The sequence below is a fragment of the Gopherus flavomarginatus genome, unplaced genomic scaffold (genome assembly GCF_025201925.1).
Source record: "Gopherus flavomarginatus isolate rGopFla2 unplaced genomic scaffold, rGopFla2.mat.asm mat_scaffold_34_arrow_ctg1, whole genome shotgun sequence".
NCBI lineage: Eukaryota > Metazoa > Chordata > Testudines > Testudinidae > Gopherus > Gopherus flavomarginatus.
Window position 1 is genome coordinate 3911615 of NW_026115061.1, and position 19446 is coordinate 3931060.

At 50.1% G+C, this 19446-nt stretch overlaps 1 long non-coding RNA gene and 1 other non-coding gene across 2 annotated transcripts in view; both read left to right on the top strand.

Annotated features, from left to right (window-relative positions):
- Window positions 1-16161, top strand: part of LOC127042240 (uncharacterized) — a 47976-nt gene extending 31815 nt beyond the window's left edge. Inside the window, exons 2-3 of the long non-coding RNA XR_007771891.1 lie at window positions 15249-15351; window positions 16008-16161. This is a non-coding gene — a long non-coding RNA (uncharacterized LOC127042240). The remainder of the gene's footprint in view (window positions 1-15248; window positions 15352-16007) is intronic.
- On the top strand, window positions 6143-6215 carry TRNAI-AAU (transfer RNA isoleucine (anticodon AAU)). The gene has a single exon. It is a non-coding gene; the product is annotated as a tRNA-Ile (tRNA).
- Window positions 16162-19446: the final 3285 nt, after the last annotated feature.

The window sequence follows — 19446 nt, forward strand, 5'->3', positions numbered from 1 at the left end:
ATGGGGGGCAGCAGGGGATCTCCCCTGTTTGGAGGAATCTCTCTGGGCCCCACCGTTAGGTCTCCATCCTTTCTCCCCCTAACCACGCACACCCCTCCCCTCCCCGTTATCAATGTTTTAGAGTGACCCCTCCCTCCGTTTGTAGGATACAGACACTCCGTGACAGAGACTGACTGGGGCTCCTCTCTGCATGGCCCCAGTGGGGAAGGAATGAGACTGGGGGGGCGGAGAAGATGGGCAGGAGTCAAATGGGGCTAAACCAGAATAGAGGAGATTTTCTTCCTGTTAAAACTTACTGGAGTCTCATCACTGAAAAGCAGCATCTTGAATTAGGTTTGAACCAGCTGCTTTTCAATTACCAGGCAAAGGTGTGAACCACAGAGACTGGGAACTGCCTGCTTCCCAAATCCATCTAAAAAGCGTCTGCAGTGGTGCAATTGGTTAGTGCAGAAGGGCAAACTGCTGGGATTATAAATTCAGGCCTTATCCGGAGCCCTGGATTCTGTTCCCCATGTACCTTCGTCAACGTGTTCCTCTTACCTGTGTGGTTTGCTTTGCCTAATTCCCATGGAAAGTGCCCTGCTAGGAAAAGGAGAGTAAGTTCCAAAATGTGGCAGTAGGTGCACAGCTTGGAAACATCCCCGCTGTGCTGCCATTAGTTCCAGGAGATTGTTCACTGGCAGCATGAATTGATTTCTCTGCTGCTGAGAAAGCTGCCAGGACAGGTCTGTGGGCACCAGAGCTCCCTGCTTCTTCCAGCACACCCCTGGCTCCTTCCCTGCCCCGTCACCGATGTAGGAGGGTCCTATATGCACGGAGCCTAAAGCTTTACCAAGTCTTCTTAGTGCAGTTGACAGTGTGTCAGTCTCATAATCTGAAGGTCATAAGTTCAAGCTTCAGAAGTAGCAATGGTGTTTGCTCCCTACTTCAGATTTCCCAAAGGAAATCAGAGGCAAAAAAACTAGAGGAGAGTGGTTTCTAGACACCCTCCCACCCATCTAACACGCAGACAGAGACTTTTTTATGGCATTATCTTTTCCTTCTCTGTGCCATTTGTATTCTCCATAGAGCAAAATAAAACAAAAACATGTAAGTCCAAGCCTAATACAGTATGAAACCCAATACAGATCAAGTCTCACCCTCAGAGATCTTCCAATACTCTTCTTTTGCAGACTAGACTTATTTCTTGTCTGGGCCCAATCTTTTCACCAGGTATAGTCTTTGTTCCAGCTCAAGGTAGCTAGGGGACGTCTCATGACTGCACCCACCTTTCTCCTGTTCCATCCCCTTATACAGCTTTGCTACGAGGCAGGAAACTTTTGTCTCTCTCCTGGGGAAAAGGCTCAGGTTTAAGATGGATTCCTGTACCAGGTGACATGGTCACATGTCCTGTGAAACCCCAAGCCTTCATTCTTCCTGGCCTGACTCACAGATGGTGCAGGACAAAGCCATCTCCAGTCAATTGTTCTGGTTAATGGGAGCCATCAAGAGTCCAAACCACTATTAATGGCACACACTTTGCCTCATTACAATAGGACCTCAGAGTTATATTTCATATTTCTAGTTTCAGATACAGGAATTATCGGTTCATACAAATAGGATGAACACACACAGTAGGTTATAAGCTTTGCAATGATACCTTACAAGAGACCTTTTGCATGAAGCATATTTCAGTTACTTTATATTCACTCTCATTAGCATATTTTCATAAAATCCTATGGAATGCAATGTCACAGCAGGGAAAGGGTTTTACTGCAGCACCTGGGAGCAGTTGAGTTTCATGTTCAGGCTGTGGTATGAGTTGCTCCAGGTTTCTCGTAAGCACACAGGGACCTTAGTGGGTCCTCTCAATACAGGAATGGCCCAGATACGCTGTAGTGATGGCAATTTCATTTTCCTTTTTAATTTTTGTATTTCCAATGACATTTCTGTATAACTGTGTTTTCTCCTGGATTTGATATTTAACTAAGAAAGAATAAGGCCTCCGGGCGCCAGATGGAGGAGCAGGCTGGGGCTAGGACTGCTAAGAAAGCAAGAGTAGCAAGTTTTCTGTATTGTTTCCTGCCCTCATTTTCATGACTAATTTCTCTTCTGCATGAAATTTGGCATTTGTCCATGTGAGCCTGGCTAGTTCAGTTGGTAGAGCATCAGGCTTTTAATATGAGAGTCTGCGGTTCAAGTCACTGGTAAATGAAAAAGCCAGTTATCCCTGTAATATCCTCCAAGGTCTTCAGAAGGTATCTCTTGAGGACTCTTCTTGACTTCAGCTTTGCCTTTCCTAGGAAGGGCCATGTATTGCCTAGGACTGAAGGGGCAACTTCCTCACATGCCCACTGGCCTTTCAGTCTGGATAAAGAAAGGTCTCTGGGAGCTTCAGCAAACTGCTGCATGACAACTTGGTGAGCATAATGCAGGGTTGCTCACACAGGATCATCCTTACCAGAACTCAGCAGAGGTCTGGGGGTTCCCTATTGGTCCCATGGTGTAAGGGCCAGCACTCAGGACTTTGAATCCTGCAATCTGAGTTGAAGTCTCAGTGGGATCTGAGAGCAATTCCTGTGGCACCTAACCCTACTGGGTCTTCCAAGGCTCTGTCTTGCTTTCTCAAAGGCCATGAAAGTCTGTCTTTTGCCCACTAGCTGTTGTGACTTGAGCACAAGAGGGGATGTTTGATCCAGAAGCCTGGCTGTGCCTGGAGTCCTGTAGGTAGGGATGCGAGCTGCATTTCATCTGAGTCCTGAAGCTGGGCTGCAGCCTGGCCTAGGAGGCAGCCCTATTGGTTGACCTACTGGCCCAAAGTCACTTGGGCGGTGTTGGTGTTCCCCAGGAATGCTGAAGGGCCTAAGGGAGGGAGGCTCAATACTCCTCCCTATCAGTCAGGGCAGAAGAGGAGGGCTGCAAGTGTGGGCAGGCTGATGAGCTGGGCCTTCTAGCGTTTGGTTGGGGACAAGGTGGGGTACGTGAACTGGGAGAAGCGGTTGCTGGCCTGTGAGGAAAGGCTCAGCCGGTGGCATAAGTGGACCTTGTCATTAGCCTACAAAGTTGTGATGCTCAAGACCTATCTTTTGTCTGTGAGGAATTTCCTCAGCCATGTGTTTCCCCCTGCTCCATGAGTGCTGCTGAGACCGAACACCATGGCCTTCCACTTCCTGTGGGGCAATAGGACGTCCCTACCTAGTCAGGAGACATGTGGCTTTTCTGCCGTATTAGAAGGGGGGTTGCGTTTGGTGGGCTTTGAAGACTTGTACGGCTCTCTCAGTGGTGGCTGAGCTGGAAGGCAGGTCAGGCCCAAGGGAAATGGTGGGGCAACCACAAAGAACGCAACTGACTCTTCCGATTGTATTATTGTATTATTTTTACCCCACTGGGTGCAGCACCGGGTATGGGATGGCCGACGATGAAGGAAGGGGGAGGGCCCCCCGCTAGTGTTCTACTCTCACCTTACACCCTACACGATTCTCAGTGGGTGGCTAGGTGGAAGGTTCTTGCAGGATGGCTTCATCCGCAGCAGTGGCTGCCCTCACAGAAGCGGCGACCACAGCAGCTAGGCCCCATCTCCTCCTTTGCCTCAATCTGAACAGAGGTCAATGTACCAATGGGTGAGACAGGCCAATTTTAGGGAGCTTCCTCTGAAGATGAGCAACTGTTCCCAGAACTTACTGACAGGCACTTTAAAGTATTTGCAAATGTGCATGGCCGGCATGTGCAGAGAAAAGCCTGCCCAGGGGCAATGTGTCAGGCTCTGGCACTGCTTGAGACAATGGACCATCTTCAGCCACTAGGATCTAAGGCAGGAATGGGGTGAGGAAGCAAGTCAAGCTGAGCAAGGCAGCCAAAATTCATCTTGCCTTCGTGGGTGCTCACAATGATGCCATTTTTGTGTGCCAGGGCTGACAAAAACATCCCAGACAGAGAAGCAGCAGGCCAAAAAAGCAGCAGGGGTATTCTGTCTGCTATCCAAGATCCATAAACCTGGAAATCCTGGATGCCCCATCATTTCAAGCAATGGCACCCTGACAGCAGGATAGTCTGGCTTTGTAGATTCCCTCCTCAGGCCCTATGGTACCAGCACTCCCAGCTGTCTTTGAGATGCCACTGACTTCCTGAGGAAACTGCAATCCATTGGTGATCTTCCAGAAAACACCATCCTGGCCAGTATGGAGGTAGAAGCCCTCTACACCAACATTTCACACAAAGATGGACTACAAGCCGTCAGGAACAGTATCCCCGATAATGTCACGGCAAACCTGGTGGCTGAACTTTGTGACTTTGTCCTCACCCACAACTATTTCACATTTGGGGACAATGTATACCTTCAAGTCAGTGGCACTGCTATGGGTACTCACATTGCCACATAGCTTGCCAACATTTTTATGGCTGACTTAGAACAACGCTTCCTCAGCTCTCATCCCCTAATGCCCTCACTCTATTTGCCCTACACTGATGACATCTTCATCTTCTGGACTCATGGAAAAGAAAACCCTTGAGGAATTCCACCATGATTTCAAAAATTTCCATCCCACCATCAACCTCACCCTGGACCAGTCCACACAAGAGATCCACTTCCTGGACACTACTGTGCTAATAAGCAATTGTCACATAAACACCACCCTATACTGGAAACATACTGACCGCTATACTTACCTATGTGCCTCCAGCTTTCACCCAGACCACATCACACAATCCATTGTCTACAACCAAGCTCTAAGATACAACCACATTTGCTCTAACCCCTCAGACAGAGACAAACACCTACAAGATCTCTATCAAGCATTCTTACAAGTACACTACCCACCTGCTGAAGTGAAGAAACAGATTGACAGAGCCAGAAGAGTACACAGAAGTCTCCTACTACAGGATAGGTCCAAGGAAGAAAGTAATACAACCCCACTAGCCGTCACCTTCAGTCCCCCCACTTAAACCTCTCCAGGGCATCATCAAGGATCTACAACCTATCCTGAAGGATGATCCCTCACTGTCACAGATCTTGGGAGACAGGCTAGTCCTTGCTTACAGACAGCCCCCTAACCTGAAGCAAATACTTACCAGCAACCCAACAACATAAACACTAACCCAGGAACCTATCCTTGCAACAAAGCCCGTTGCCAACTCTGTCCACATATCTATTCAGGGGACACCATCATAGGACCTAATCACATCAGCCACACTATCAGAGGCTCATTCACCTGCATATCTACCAATGTGATATATGCCATCATGTGCCAGCAATGCCTCTCTGCCACGTACATTGGCCAAACCAGACAGTCTCTACATAAAAGCATAAAAGGACACAAATCAGACATCAAGAATTATAACATTCAAAAACCAGTCAGAGAACACTTCAATCTTCCTGGTCACTTGATTACAGACCTAAAAGTCGCAATATTACAACAAAAAACCTTCAACAACAGACTCCCACAAGAGACTGCTGAATAGGAATTAATTTGCAAAGTGGACACCATTAATTTAGGCTTGAATAAAGCCTGGGAGTGGATGGGTTATTACACAAAGTAAAACTATTTCCCCATGTTTATTTGTCCCTCTACTGTTACTCACACCTTCCTGTCAACTGTTGGAAATAGGCCATCCCGATTATCACTACAAAAGGTTTTTTCTCCTGCTGATAATAGCTCACCTTAACTGCTCACTCTCTTTATAGTGTGTATGGCAACACCCATTTTTTCACGTTCTCTCTCTCTGTGTGTGTGTGTGTGTGTGTGTGTGTGTGCGTGCATATCTATTTCTATATCTATATCTCTTCCTACTGTATTTTCCACTGCAAGCATCCGATGAAGTGGGTTTTAGCCCATGAAATCTTATGCTCAAATAAATTTGTTAGTCTCTAAGGTGCCACAATTACTCCTTGTTCTTTTTACAGATAAATTAATGGAGGTTAAGTCCATGAATGGCTATTAGCCAGGATGGGTAAGGAATGGTATCCCTAGCCTCCTTTTGTCAGAGGGTGGAGATGGATGGCAAGAGAGAGATCACTTGATCATTACGTGTTAGATTCAGTCCCTCTGGTGCACCTGGCATTGGCCACTGTTGGCAGATAGGATATGGGGTTGGATGGACATTTGGTCTGATCCAGTATGGCCATTCTTATGTTCTTATGAAGGGAGGGGCAGAGCACTGCAACAGAGTTTCTGTAGTGTAGTGGCTATCATGTTTGCTTAATATGCAAAAGGTCCCTGGTTTAAAACCAGGCAGAAACATGATGGCTTCTTTTCCCCAGCTCCTACTGGCCTGTCCCTGCTGTTGTAGGAGCATCAGTGATTTCTATGCAATGAACAACCTGTATGCTCAATAGGTGTGTTATACTTCTCTCCTCTCCCTCTCTGAATACCTGTGAAGTCATTTTCCCCCTCCTGGAATGCTTGTGAGATGAATGGGCTGGTTGAAGAGCAGAAGAGCTTCCAGGTAGACAAGGTGTCTGGGACTCTAATTAGGCAGCACTCACACACCCACAGCATGGACACTGCCCAAAGTGGAGTGTGACCAACGAGATACAGCCAAGTCATCTCTAGTCACAGGCCATTAGGTGCAGGTCCTTAAAAGGAGAAGGGGCCACATGCTCAAAAGTCACTCACAAGCTTGTACCTCCAGTGAATGCCCTTTGCCCGGATTGCCTGGCCAGTGGTTCTCTGCATTGTATTTCATTGTGCCTCAGAAAGACTCACCTTCCTCGCACTGTCCATAGCTGCACTGTGGGACACTTACCTTGCAGAATCCTGACATCTCCAGTGCTGTGTCTGTCCTGGGAGCATGAGTATGCAAATGTGAGTGTGACACCCCCGCTTCTTTTGAGCTTAGCTATCAGTATTATAAATGTGCTGCTTTCTGCCAAACTCTGGTGGGTCATTAGTCCTCCCTACGCTTACTAGCTGGCCCAATTTTGGGTAACAGCTGCGATAAGCTCAACCTCTGCAGGACAGAGGGTGGTGAAATGAGCTGGGAAAAAGCCTTAGCATCAGCAGGTGAAAGCTAGAGGACCTTGGCCAGTCACCTTTTGAAGCCTTGTGGCTTAGTCTCCTCTGCCCTTGGAGGTTGGCCTATGGCGGCCGGCTCTTCCTGCTGGCTTCCTTTGTGTGACTTGCCAAAGGAGGGAGTGAGGCAGGAATGGGGCAAAAGAGGAAAGTCTAGCTGAGGAAGGCAGGGCAGAAGCTAAACCCATTTGTTCCGCAAAGCCTGAAAAGCCTGGGGAGGTGCGGTTGGCTGCTGGGAGGTAGAATCCTGTGCCTACCTCTTGGCTTCCCAGGGATGGCCAGTTGCATCCCAGGAGAAGAAGGATGGTTCTGGGTGAAAGGAAAACAAGCAAAGCTCTGGGAGGAAATTTGGGTGTGGGATGCGGGCTCTGCACTGGGGGAGCGGGTTGGGGTGCAGGAGGGGTGGCTCTTACCCCGGGCACTGCAGCTCCCAAAGTGACTGGTACACACAACCCTGCGGCAGCAGGTCCTAGGTGGGCCGTGCCAGGGGGTCTCTGTGTGCCGCTGCCTACAGGCGCTGCCCCCAGAGCTCCCATTGGCTGCAGTTCCTGGCCAATGGGGGCTGTAGAGTTGGTACTTGGGGCAGGGGCAATGAATGGAGACACTCCCCCCGCCCCAGGGAATGCCGGGACATGCTGGCCATTTCTGGGAGTGACACGGAGGGACGGAGGCAGAGTGGGCAGGGAGCCACCTTAGTGCTACTGGCACATCTCTGCACACCCATTAGGGGAGGGGGGCAGAGGTCTTCCATGTGCTGCCTGGGATAGGGGCAGTGCACAGAGCTGCCTCCCCTACTGGGTCTATTACAGGAGGAGAGGGGGGTCTTTTGGCCTGTAAGGTGCAGCAGGTCAGACTAGATGATCGCATTGATCCCTTCTGACCTTAAAGGCTCTGAGTCTAAAAGGGAGAGGAAAGTAAAGGAAATTTAAAAAAAAAATAAACCAAACATTGTAATACCAGGATAACTCCACCTGCTCATTGTCTAGTCCCGCCCCTTTCTTCCTCCATTGTGCGTTGAATGCCCTGCAGGACATTGATTCTCTCATTCCATTGATAAACTGATACAATGTGACTGAAATTAAACTAATTCCCAGCAGAGAAAGCATCACATTACTGCACTGGCTGGCAATTGAACCCTAGTCAACTGCTTGGAAAACAGCTATGCTCAACACTATGCCACCAACGCATTTGTTTAAAGGCCTACTTATGCTTGCCCAATGAGGCTAGACAAGCATTGAGGAGATTTTCTGCCCATTAAAATGAACTGGATTCTCATCACTAAAAAAAACCACCTCCATCTTCACTTGGCTTTGAACCATCAGCTTTTCAATTAACCACCAAAGCTGTTAATCACAGGATATGTCTACACTATGGGATTATTCCGATTTTACAGAAACCAGTTTTTGGAAACAGATTGTATAACGTCGAGTGCACGCGGACACACTAAGCACATTAGTTCGGCGGTGTGCGTCCATATACCGAGGCGAGTGTCAATTTCCAGAGCGTTGCATTGTAGGTAGCTATCCCATAGCTATCCCATACTTTCTGCAGTCTCTCCCACACATTGGAATTCTGGGTTGAGGTCCCAATGCCTGATGGGGCAAAAACACTGTCGTGGGTGATTCTGGGTAAATGTCGTCACTCAGTCCTTCCTCCGTGAAAGCAATTGCAGACCATCATTTCGCGCCCTTTTCATTGGATTGCCTGGGCAGGCGCCATAGCACGACAACCATGGAGCCCGTTCAGCCTTTTTTCACCGTCACAGTATGACTACTGGATGGTGCTGACAGACGCGGTACTGCAGTGCTACACAGCAGCATCCTCTTGCCTTTTCAAGTTAGCAAACATGGTTACCAGCCATACTATCCCATCTGCTGCTTTGCAAGTTGACAATGACAGTTACCAGTTATACTGTACCGTCTGCTGCTGTCATGGGTGCTCCTGGCCGGCCTCGGTGAGGTTGGCCAGGGGCACATGGACAAAAATGGGAATGACTCCCCAGGTCATTCCCTTCTTTGAGTTTTGTCTAAAGGGAGAGTCAGTCCTGTCTAGACTATCAGGCAAGCCTACTAAAAAACCAGAGAGGCAAACGGCCGCTGCGGGTCAGAGCCCCAGACATCACGCAGAAATGATGAGCTGCATGCCATTCCAGGGGGTGCCCCTGCAACAACTCCACCTTTTGCTTCTCTCTTCCCCCACTCCTTCTGGGCTACTGTGGCAGTTATCCCCCTGTTTGTGTGATGAAGTAATAAAGAATGCAGGAATTTGAAACAACACTAACTTTATTGCCTCTGCAAGCAGATCTCAAAGGGGGCCAATACCGCTGAATTGCGGCCATGCTAACCCTAATCCGACATGGCAAATACCGATTTCAGCACTACTCCCCTCGTCGGGGAGGAGTACAGATATCAGTATTAAGAGCCCTTTATATCGATATAAAGGGCTTCGTTGTGTGGACGGGTGCAGGGTTAATGCGATTTAATGCTGCTAAATTAGATATAAACTTGTAGTATTGACCAGGCCGGAGAGAGCAGCAGGTTTTCCCTACTGTTTCCCACTCTTGTTTTCTTGACTAGTTCTTCTCCACACCAAGTTGCTCTTTTACTTCGTGAGTCTGGCAAGCTCAGCTGGCAGAGTATCAGATGCTTAATCTGAGGGTCCAGGGTTCAAGTCCCTGGTCAGGTGATAAACTACTCCCCAAGATCTTAAACTGTTTCTCTGGAGTCCTCTTTGACATAGCTTGTTCTCTTTAGGATATTCCCTTTCCTCAGAAGGGCCTTTTTGTGTGCGGGTTTGAAGGGGCAACTTCCTGACAGCCCCTCTGTCCTTGCAGCCTGGAGGAATAAAGGCCTCTGGGCATATAGTATGTTCCTTCCCTACACACACATACAAACACATAGAATATCCCTAGGAATTAGAATCACCTGCTGCTTTCCCCTGTACTGCTGGATCCCTAAATGACGATGCTCTTCAGCCTAAACACATGTCCTCTCTTTTCCCAGTGCCCTTTAATCCCAAACTTCAGTCCCTTCTATGCACACTTCTTCTCACTCCCAACCAGAGCCTATTCCTCTTCACCCTTCTCCTCTGTCCCTACCCACAGCCCCCTCAATCCCAACCCACAGGCCCCTCCTATTCCCAGTGCCCCTCAATCCCAACCCACAGCTCCCTCCTTCCCTCCAGCAGCAGGTGCTTCAAACCCCCTCAGGAAGATTTTCTTGCAAGGTTTCGTGTATGAGTCTGCATGTGGATTTTACAGTGTGTTGGGAATATGTTGGATTGCTTGCCAAAATGATCACTTTTGGCTGGCGTTGGATTCCCAGTCTCCTTGTTATTGGGGCAGGAGAAATAAAGAGTTGTTATCCTTGTTGTGTAAATCGAGGGCAGCACAACTATGCTTGGCAGACCCCAACTGAGGGACTCATGCTCAGTTCAATAGCACTTGCTAGGCAGGGTACAGGGGTTCGAAAGCCAAATGGGCTGGCGCCTGGGTCTTAATACTAAAATTTAGGGATTAGATCAGTGTTAGGACAGGGTGGCTGTGGAGGGATGAGTGAGAACATAGCGAGAATGGTGCCTTCTTATTTTCTCCTTTTTCCACCGAGGGTGGCAGGTGAACTCTACAGAGGCACTTCTGGGCTTGCACTGACTAAGGACAACAGCTGTGAGTGGGGTGCAGAGAGGGGATGGCTCATGTTAAAGGACTTTTGGTTGCTGGACTTATGAACCGTAGGGAGAAGGACACTGCCCAGCTTATTTGGGGGTGGGTCTTTTCCTCTTGGTTTATGTTTATGAATTGGGGCTGCTGACATGACTTCTGCTAATCCTGGGCTTACATTGCAATGTAGACATACCCTGAGAGGGCATCTATAATGTAATAAAAGCAGTGTGGCCTGGCTGGCCTGGATCATCTGACTTGGACTCCTGGGGCTCAGGTTGTGAGGCTACAAACTGCAGTGTAGACATTTAGGCTCAGACTGGAGCCCAGGCTCGGAGATCCTCACCCCTTGTGGGGTTTCAGAGGCTGGGCTGAAGCCCAAGTGTCTACACTGTAATTTTATAACCCTGCAGCACAAGCCCCACAAGCCTGAATCAACTGACCCAGGGTTTCAGAATAGTGACTTGGGTGTGTTTATGACAGTGCAGACATAATACTGCACTATGTCCACGCTGCAATGAAACACCCAGGGCTGCCCCATGCCAGCCCAGGCTCCCGAGGCTTTGGCCGTGGGGTGGTAAATTTGCAGTGTCGATGTCTCATCTCAGGCTCAATACTGGGCTCTGGGCCCCCTCAAAGTTGGGGGGAGTTTAGCAAGCAAAAAAGGTAAAACCACAATGAAGTATTACCCTGGTCTCAATGGCATTTCTCCACTCGTCTGCCTGCTTTGGGGCAGGGACAATAGCACATCCTGCTGCATTCATTATTTCATAGGGTGGTTTAGGATTTTCATTCTCAGACACTGGGCACAAAGCAGGAGACAACCCTCAGCATAAACTAAATGAGCTGGCCACAGATTCTGGCAGCCACAATGAGCATTTGGTGTGAGAGCTCAGACCTGCCCCTGTCCCAGAGGGAGGGGGTCATCCATGAGGGGACTGGACCACTGACCTACCAGCTCCTCACTCCCAAACGTTCAGTAACTCTGTTATCAGTGCCTGTGTGTGTAATTTAAACCATACTGGGCTAGACCAAAGGTCCTTCTGACAAAAGCCAAGAGCAGGTGCCCCAAAAGCCACTCAACAGGGCACCACTGGCAGTTATTATCCCTGTCTCAAAACCAGACAGACCAATGAGAGTAATACTTCCCTGCAGTTTTACCATTAGCACTTGCTAAACTCCCTTCCAACCTTCTGGGCTCCTAGACCTATCCTAATGTTATGTCTACACTATGATTAAAACACCCAGATCACCTGTCTCAAAGCCCAGGTCAGCTGACTCAGGGTTATGGGACTTGGACTGCAAGACTATAAAATTACAGTGCAGACATATAGACTTGAACCCAACCTCTGAGACCCCACAAGGGGTGAGGTTTCTGAACCCAGGCTTCAGTGTGAACACAGATATCTGCACCACAGTTTTTAGCCTCTCAGCTTTAGCTCCATGAGCCCAAGTCAGATGACCCAGGCCAGCCCGGCTGCCATCTTTATCCCGGGAGAGATGGATTCTAAGGGTAAGTCCCCATTGCAATGGAAGCCCAGGTGTGGCACGCTGTGCTCAAAGCAGCACCCTGCAAGCCCCATATTCACCACTCTTGTATAATGATGATACGTTTTGAACAAAGTCTACCTGGTGAGGAATCATTTCAAAAATCTTGAACTGTTCATCTGTTGAACCTTAATGTCTTCTTGCGTTCTATGTGCTCACATTGGTTTGAGAAGTTATGAAGTTTGCTCCGTGTGCATTACAGAAATATGTTATGAGGTTGGCAAATGCCCCCCACCAGCCTTTCAGGTGCGACAAGGGAGGAGCCAGACTCACTGCTGGCCCATTGAAGGTATCTACACTCCCAAGGACTATCCCAGGAACCTTGTACGATGCAGACTTCACTGAGATAATACAGCAACAATGGACTCTGCTTGACTCACATCATAGCAAAGGAGCTTTCTAGAAAGTTGGAAGAAACTATGAAAGAGGGGAAGAGACATCATGACTTGGCATCTCTCCCCCACAAATCAACAGCTGGAAACACACCTGGATGACAAAACTGATTCATAAATCAAAAGATAATAATAATAATACATTCAAACCAAAGTCCCAAAATAGCTAGTACTGGTTTTTCAGCTGAAAATTTTCAGTTTTGGGGAATTTTGTTTTCCCAGTCAGACCTTGCCAAGGGAAGCAGGGAGAAAATGTTTGAGTTGCCTCCTTCAGAACAGCTTAGCCTAGACACTCTAGCTGTGGGTCACTGTCATGGCCTTGCTGAGAATTGGGGTGTTTTAATAATTTGGGGAGGTCTCAGGGTGTTTGGGGGAGATTATGAGGCTGTTACCTCATAATCTCATATAAAACCTCATAAACCTCATATAAAAGCTAAGACATACAGGGCTCGAGAATTTTATTTTTAGAAACCTGAGATTCAGACATTTTATTTAAAGCAAGGGGGTTTCTGAGCAGGCTTTTGTCTGCAGGAAGCAACATTGTTTTCTCTGTCATTGTACCAAAGGGGGAGATGGTTGTCTAGAAAGGAGGAGCGAAGACTAAATGCATCCAATGAGGATGGGATTTGAACCCATGCATGCATATCACAATAGATTAGCAGTGTATTGCCTTAACCACTCGGCCACCTCATCTAAGACATCAGGAACTGGACAGGATGAGAAATCTAAGGCCAGCAGAGACAGGGACACTAAGGTGTTTTTAAATACTAAGCGGAAGCAGGGGCTGAATGAGCTCCCCCCTCACACCTGCTGACCAGCTGTGGGAAAGGCTTCAGGAACAGACCGTGTTTGCATAGACACACCTACTCTGCCTAAGTATGCAGCATGATGGGGCCGCTTCCCCAAAATGACCAGTTTTAGCTGGTGGCGGGTTACAAATCACTTTAGCACTGACTGGTATGAAATGTTGTTATCCTTCCTGCATGAGTGAAGGGCAGCAGAACATACTTAGTCGGTCCTGATAGGTGAGGAATAGCTTTTATTGGACTGCATAGAAGTGATTCAGAACGTCACCCTAAAGAAGTGGTCCCCAAACATTTCACACTGTGCCCTCTTATCCATGGCTGTGGGCCCTCGGAGCCACAGTTGAAAACTGGGGCTGGGAGTGGGGTGTTGCTTGCTGAAGAAAGGGGTGCAGACAGAGGTAAGGGGGTCGAGGCCGAGCTGGCAGTCAAGGGCCCTGGCTGAGGGTGGGGTTGGAAAAGAGCTGGGACAGAGTCGGGCTGACTGGTGCTCCCTCCATGGGGGCTGGCTCAGCCCCTGAGGTGCCCCTATGAATCTTCCTCTCTGTTCCCCTAGGAGTCATGCCCCACATTTTGGGGACCACTGAACCCTACACGTTAAGCAGGGGCTAGTGATGCCAAAGCCCAGGGAAAGGGAGAACAAGTGCAGTGGCCCCAGCACTGGAACTAGGCCCCCTCACTTCTGTCTGTGGCTCTGCCCCCTGCCACACCTTCCACCCACGGCCCCATCCACTATGTCACCTCTGTTCCACCCCTTCCCCCACTAGCCCCACCCTGTCACTCCTTTACCCCTGCCCCGCTGTGGCCCCAAGACCAGAGAAGCTCTGTGCCCCTGCTGCAGCCCCCGGGCCGTAGCACGGAGTGAGATCTCCTCCAGCCCTGGGGCTGACATGGGGGAGACTTTTCCAGGGGGACCTAATTTCTCCAGGGGCCCTAGTCATGGGCTCCACTGCCTCTTGGTGACACAAGGTTTGGGGAGGCTGAGCCCCCCCGAGCCTCCATTATGTGCTGCCCAGGCTACCGCTGCTCAGTGTGTGGCCAGTCTCTCTGTGTTCTCTGCTCTTTGTGCTGGGGAGCCTGGCTGGTCTTAGGGGTGGGGCCCTCCGGCAGCCGCCCAGGACTTCAGGGGGTCAAAGGGCACTATGTGCCAGTGCAAAGGTGCTCACTGCTCTCCCCTGCCCCAGTGCTCCTCCATGGCCCCATAGAGGGTTGAGGGGAGAGAGGAGCAACACTATGTGCTCCATGCGTCCTGGTCACTTTCCCCACCTGGGCTGTGCTGTGAGGGGAGCATCAGAAGCTGCTGCTCTCTGCCCTCCCCTTATGCAGCCTGGCTGAGGAAAGTGACCCGGATGCAGGGAACTCAGATGATGTCTCTTCTTGCCCCCACACCTCACCCCCGCAGGTCCTAGGGGTGCCCGGAGGAGCAGCCTTCCAAGGAGGAGCGGGCAGAAATGCGAGCTGCTCCATCCACACAGGTCACTGTCCCCACGTGGGTGCAGGAGGGGGTGTAGGGGTTAGGGGTGAAGGGGGTGCAGCAGAGGGGCAGTGGCTGGTAGCACAGGAAGGGACTGTGGGACTTAAGGGCAAAGGGGACACAGTGTAGGGGTTAGGGCACAGGAGGGGGCAGGAGATAGCGGTGAAGGAGGTGCAAGGATTGGGAGTGCAGGAGCTGGGGGGAAAGGGGGAGGGGATCGTCCAGGGGTGATGGGGAAGTGCTAAAGTACAAGTTTTGCCCAGGGCACCATTTCCCCTAACGCTGATCCTTGAGAACATTTCTTGCTGGGAGGAGGAGGGGAGAGAGATGAGGCGTTTTCTCTCTGTTTCGTTCCTCTCCATTTTCTGCTCCTTCCTTCAATTCCAGAAACCTCCCTTGTGTTTCTGACTGTGCAGTGACGCCCTCCCTACCCCAGGCCTCTGGAGCCTTTGGAGCAGAAAGATCCCAGGAGCAGAGGAGGAATCCAGGGGTGAGTAGCTGGCAGGAAGGAGTCCTAGCAGCTCTTCTGGGAGTGCAGGGGAGAAATGACTCCTCCTTCTCTGGATTCTCCCCATGGGGCTCTGGGGAGCAGGGAGGGTTCTGTGATAAATTCCATCCAACATCCCCCTTTGATCCAAGCCGAGGGACATCTCAGCTCTGCACGTTCCCCTTGGCAGCACCAAACAAGGGATGTTTTCTACTACCTATGAGATCCAGCCAGGGTCTGATGTACTGGAGATATGTTGGGAAAGGGACTGTCTGAATTCCCAAGGCAGGAAACGAACAATCTACAGCGACATTATTAACCACAAACACACTCTAACCATGATCCAGCCAGTAGGGAAATGGGCAGGAATTCTTGCTGTTCAGCCATGGCCACACGTACAGAGCTGCACAGCAGTGAGTGTGCTGGGGAAGCTGGTCTGAGCAAACAATTGGAAATGACCCTTCAGTGAGAACAGAACCAGAGTGTAGAAAGGCCCCTGTGTTAAGTGGTTGTGGCTGAGGGCTTAGGGAGCTGGGGTATGACACCATAGAGGTCTTTCTGTGGAGGTTTGATTTTTGCCAGCTAGGAAAGGCTGGTGTGTGGTGTCTTCCTGGCTGTACTTTGAGTGATGCAGGTTTCTCTATCCCATTGTTCCAAAGGCATCCTACTAGATTACCAGTTGCCTTTCAACTGCAGTGTGGAGACTGTTCGTGTGCGGGGAGAGACAGTGTGTGTGTTGAGGTAGGTAAGACCGGATCATTATTATCTCTGCTTGAAAGAGGGAGAAGCTAAGGCTGAGAAAGGAGAATTGACTTGTCTTAGGTCACACAGACAGTCAGTGGCAGAGTAGGGAAAAGGACTCAAGAGCCCTGATTTTGAAACTAACCATCAGATCTTGAATTTCATACATGGAATGACCTGAGTAAAATGCTCTCACATGAACTCCAGACCAACAACAGTGCACTGTAATTATTCAGCAAGTATTTGAGGAGAACTGCAATGTTAGAGAGAATCACGAACCGCTCAGAGACAATTAATGCAGAGAAGCAGCAAAATTCATCAAACATATGACTGGTTATGACTTATTTACTTGGTCGTAAAAGAGAAGAAAAAGGACCTGAGTCTCCTCCTTGTCAATAACCCCCTGCTCAGCCAATCAGGGTAGAGACTGAGGACGGGAGGCTGAGGGTTCTCACCAGAGGCAAAAGGACGGGCCAGGTCACTGGTGGGGATCACTGCCCAAGCACTATCTCAGCCGCACATTTTTGGGTGGACCTCCCAGAGTGCGAGCTACAGAGCACTCCCCTGCAACACGCACACACACACACACACACACACACACACACACCTCACTCTTGGTGTTGGGAGGGGAACAGGTGAAAGGACAAAAGAAGCAAGAGACAAAGAGAAAGGAGGGAGGGATGGATGGAGGAAAAGGTGAAACAAAAAGGACAAACCCTAATGTCCCCAGTGATTCTAAGTGACAAAATCTCAGGTGTGGAATAAAATTCAGCCTCCTTAAGCTCGTGTTTTCCATGCCTAGAATTCAACTGTCACCAGATGGATCAGACTGAACAGGGTTCAAACCTCGAGGAGGCTCTTACCTTCTAAACAGGGACGGCTGTTTTCTAGTAAAATCAGGAAAAGGGAAGGAGAAAACTCAAAAGAGGTTCCTCCTGACGCTCACATACGTGAACCCGAATACTCTCTCAGTCCTCAAAGAGAGACCTGGAGACGGAGACTTGCTGAAGCAAAGCCACAGGGGTCTCTGAGGTTTCCCTGGACCCTCTCCTACCTGGCTGATGTCAGCATCTCTCTGTGAGGTCATCACCTCCCCACCACCTTTGACCAATAGTCTGAGGTCCTGCAAAAGGCCTTTGTGATGTCACTGCCACACCCCTCCCTTGCTGTGATAGTGCCCTGCCCCTGGCCAGGCACTTTGGAGGTTTGAGCTACTCCCTGTGGATCACCCCACTCAAGGAGCGTTCATTCTAGGAAGCAAGCCAGTAGTTTTGGATCATCTGCAAATTTTGTCACCTTACTGTTCAGCAGATCATTTATTAATATGTTGACTAGTCCTGGTCCCAGTACAGACACCACTAGATACTTGTTTCCATCCTGAAAACTGACCATTTAGTCCTACCCTTTGTTTCCTATCTTTTATCCAGTTATTAATCCACGTGAGGACCTTCCAGAGATGAAAGTAAGCCGGTATGTTATGGTATGGGGTGCTGGCAAGAGCCAGTACGCTGTGCCAGCCCAGCCCGTCTTCCCCAGGCTCGTGATTTAAAGGGTCCACGGCTCCCTGCTGCGGTCAGAGCCCCGGGACCTTTAAATCACCTCCCAAGCCCCTCTGCCAGAGCCCCGGGGAGCAAATCACTGCAGTGGATGCTGCTCTCTCCTGCTCTGTGAATACAGAGCAGGGGCGGTAGAAGCTTCCTTACAGTGGGGGGGCACTGTTATCCGAACTGTGGCACCCCCATGACACTCCTTCCTTAAGGAACCCCACTCACAGCACCTCTCCCCTCGAGGCCACACCCACAGAATGCCTCTTCCCCAAGACTGCACCCTTCCCCCCTCCTCCATCATTTGTCCTAACAGCCAGCAAAGCGTGGTGGGGCCATGGCCCTCTAACCCCCATGTTCCAGCACCCCTGACACAGAGCTAAGCAGGCAGTAGTGTGTACGTGTATGTGTGTGTGTGTGACAGAGAGTGCTGTGCTGTGCTGAGCTGAGCTGAGCCAGTGAGAGAAGGGGGGCTGATGTCGGGGCTGTCCCCTGCCTCAGGACTGGTTGCTTCCAGCCGCTGTCTGAACTTAGAGACAGTGTGCCGACACACTCACTCTTCCGCAACACACACACTGTCTCTCCTCCCCACACACACACGCTCTCTACCCCAGCACGCACATTGCAGTTGAAAAGCAGCTGGCAATCTAGTAGGATGCCCATGGAACAATGGGATAGAGAAACCTGCATCATGTGATGCTGTACCAGCCCGTGAGGCATTGCAAACCCTTCCCAAAGCACCCTGCAGCCAGTTGCACAGTGGGATAGCTACCACAATGCACTACTCTCTGTGGCCATCCAAGAGATGCTAGCATAGATGTGCTCTGGTGACACAGGATGGACATGCAACAGCTGTTCAATTAAAACACTTTAACTAAAGCCACATTACTCTTTCATGTAGATATAGCTTGAGTGAGACAAGACTCAGCTCCATCAAAACTGAAGAACCACAACTTCCTCCATAATTGGCAGGATTTGAACCTGCACATGGAGACCGCAATGGATTTCTAGCCCATTGCCCTAACCACTCAACCACAACTACTTGCTTGACATGTGGCTCTCACTGCACTCTAGTTCTGTTCTCACTGAGTGATCAATTCCAGTTGTTTCCTCAGACCAGCTTCAACAACACACACACTGCTGTGCCGTTGTGTAAGTGTGTACATGGCTGAACAGCAAGAATTCCTGCTCCTTTCCCTTCTGGCTGGAGCATGAGGAGAGTGTGTTCGTGGTTAATGACGCTGCTGTAGCTTGTTGTCCATTTCCTGCCTTGCTCATTCAGACAGTCCCCTTCCCGTCATATCCCCAGGGCTTTGCCAGGGGGTTGGTGGCTCCTGTCTTTCCTCACCCTGGAGTAAACTCAGCTTTTTATTCCATCCTTGATGTTTCAAGGAATAACAACAGATGACAAAAGAAAGAGGAGACAGGGTGGGTCTCAGGGGAGGGGCAGAGAGGTGTGGGCGGTGGGCAGGTCAGGCCAGGGGAGGGGGCAGAGAGATGTGGGTGGTGGGCAGGGCCGGTCTCAGGGGAGGGGTCAGAGAGGTGCAAGTGGTGGGCAGGGCTAGTCTTAGGGGAGGGGTCAGAGAGGTGTGAGCGATGGGCAGGGTGGGTCTCAGGGGAGGGGTCAGAGAGGTGTGAGCGATGGGCAGGGTGGGTCTCAGGGGAGGGGTCAGAGAGGTGTGAGCGATGGGCAGGGTGGGTCTCAGGGGAGGGGGCAGAGAGGTGTGAGCGATGGGCAGGGCAGGTCTCAGGGGAGGGGGCAGAGAGGTGTGGGCAGCAGGTAGACCTTGGGGAAGAGGGTATAGAGGCGCGA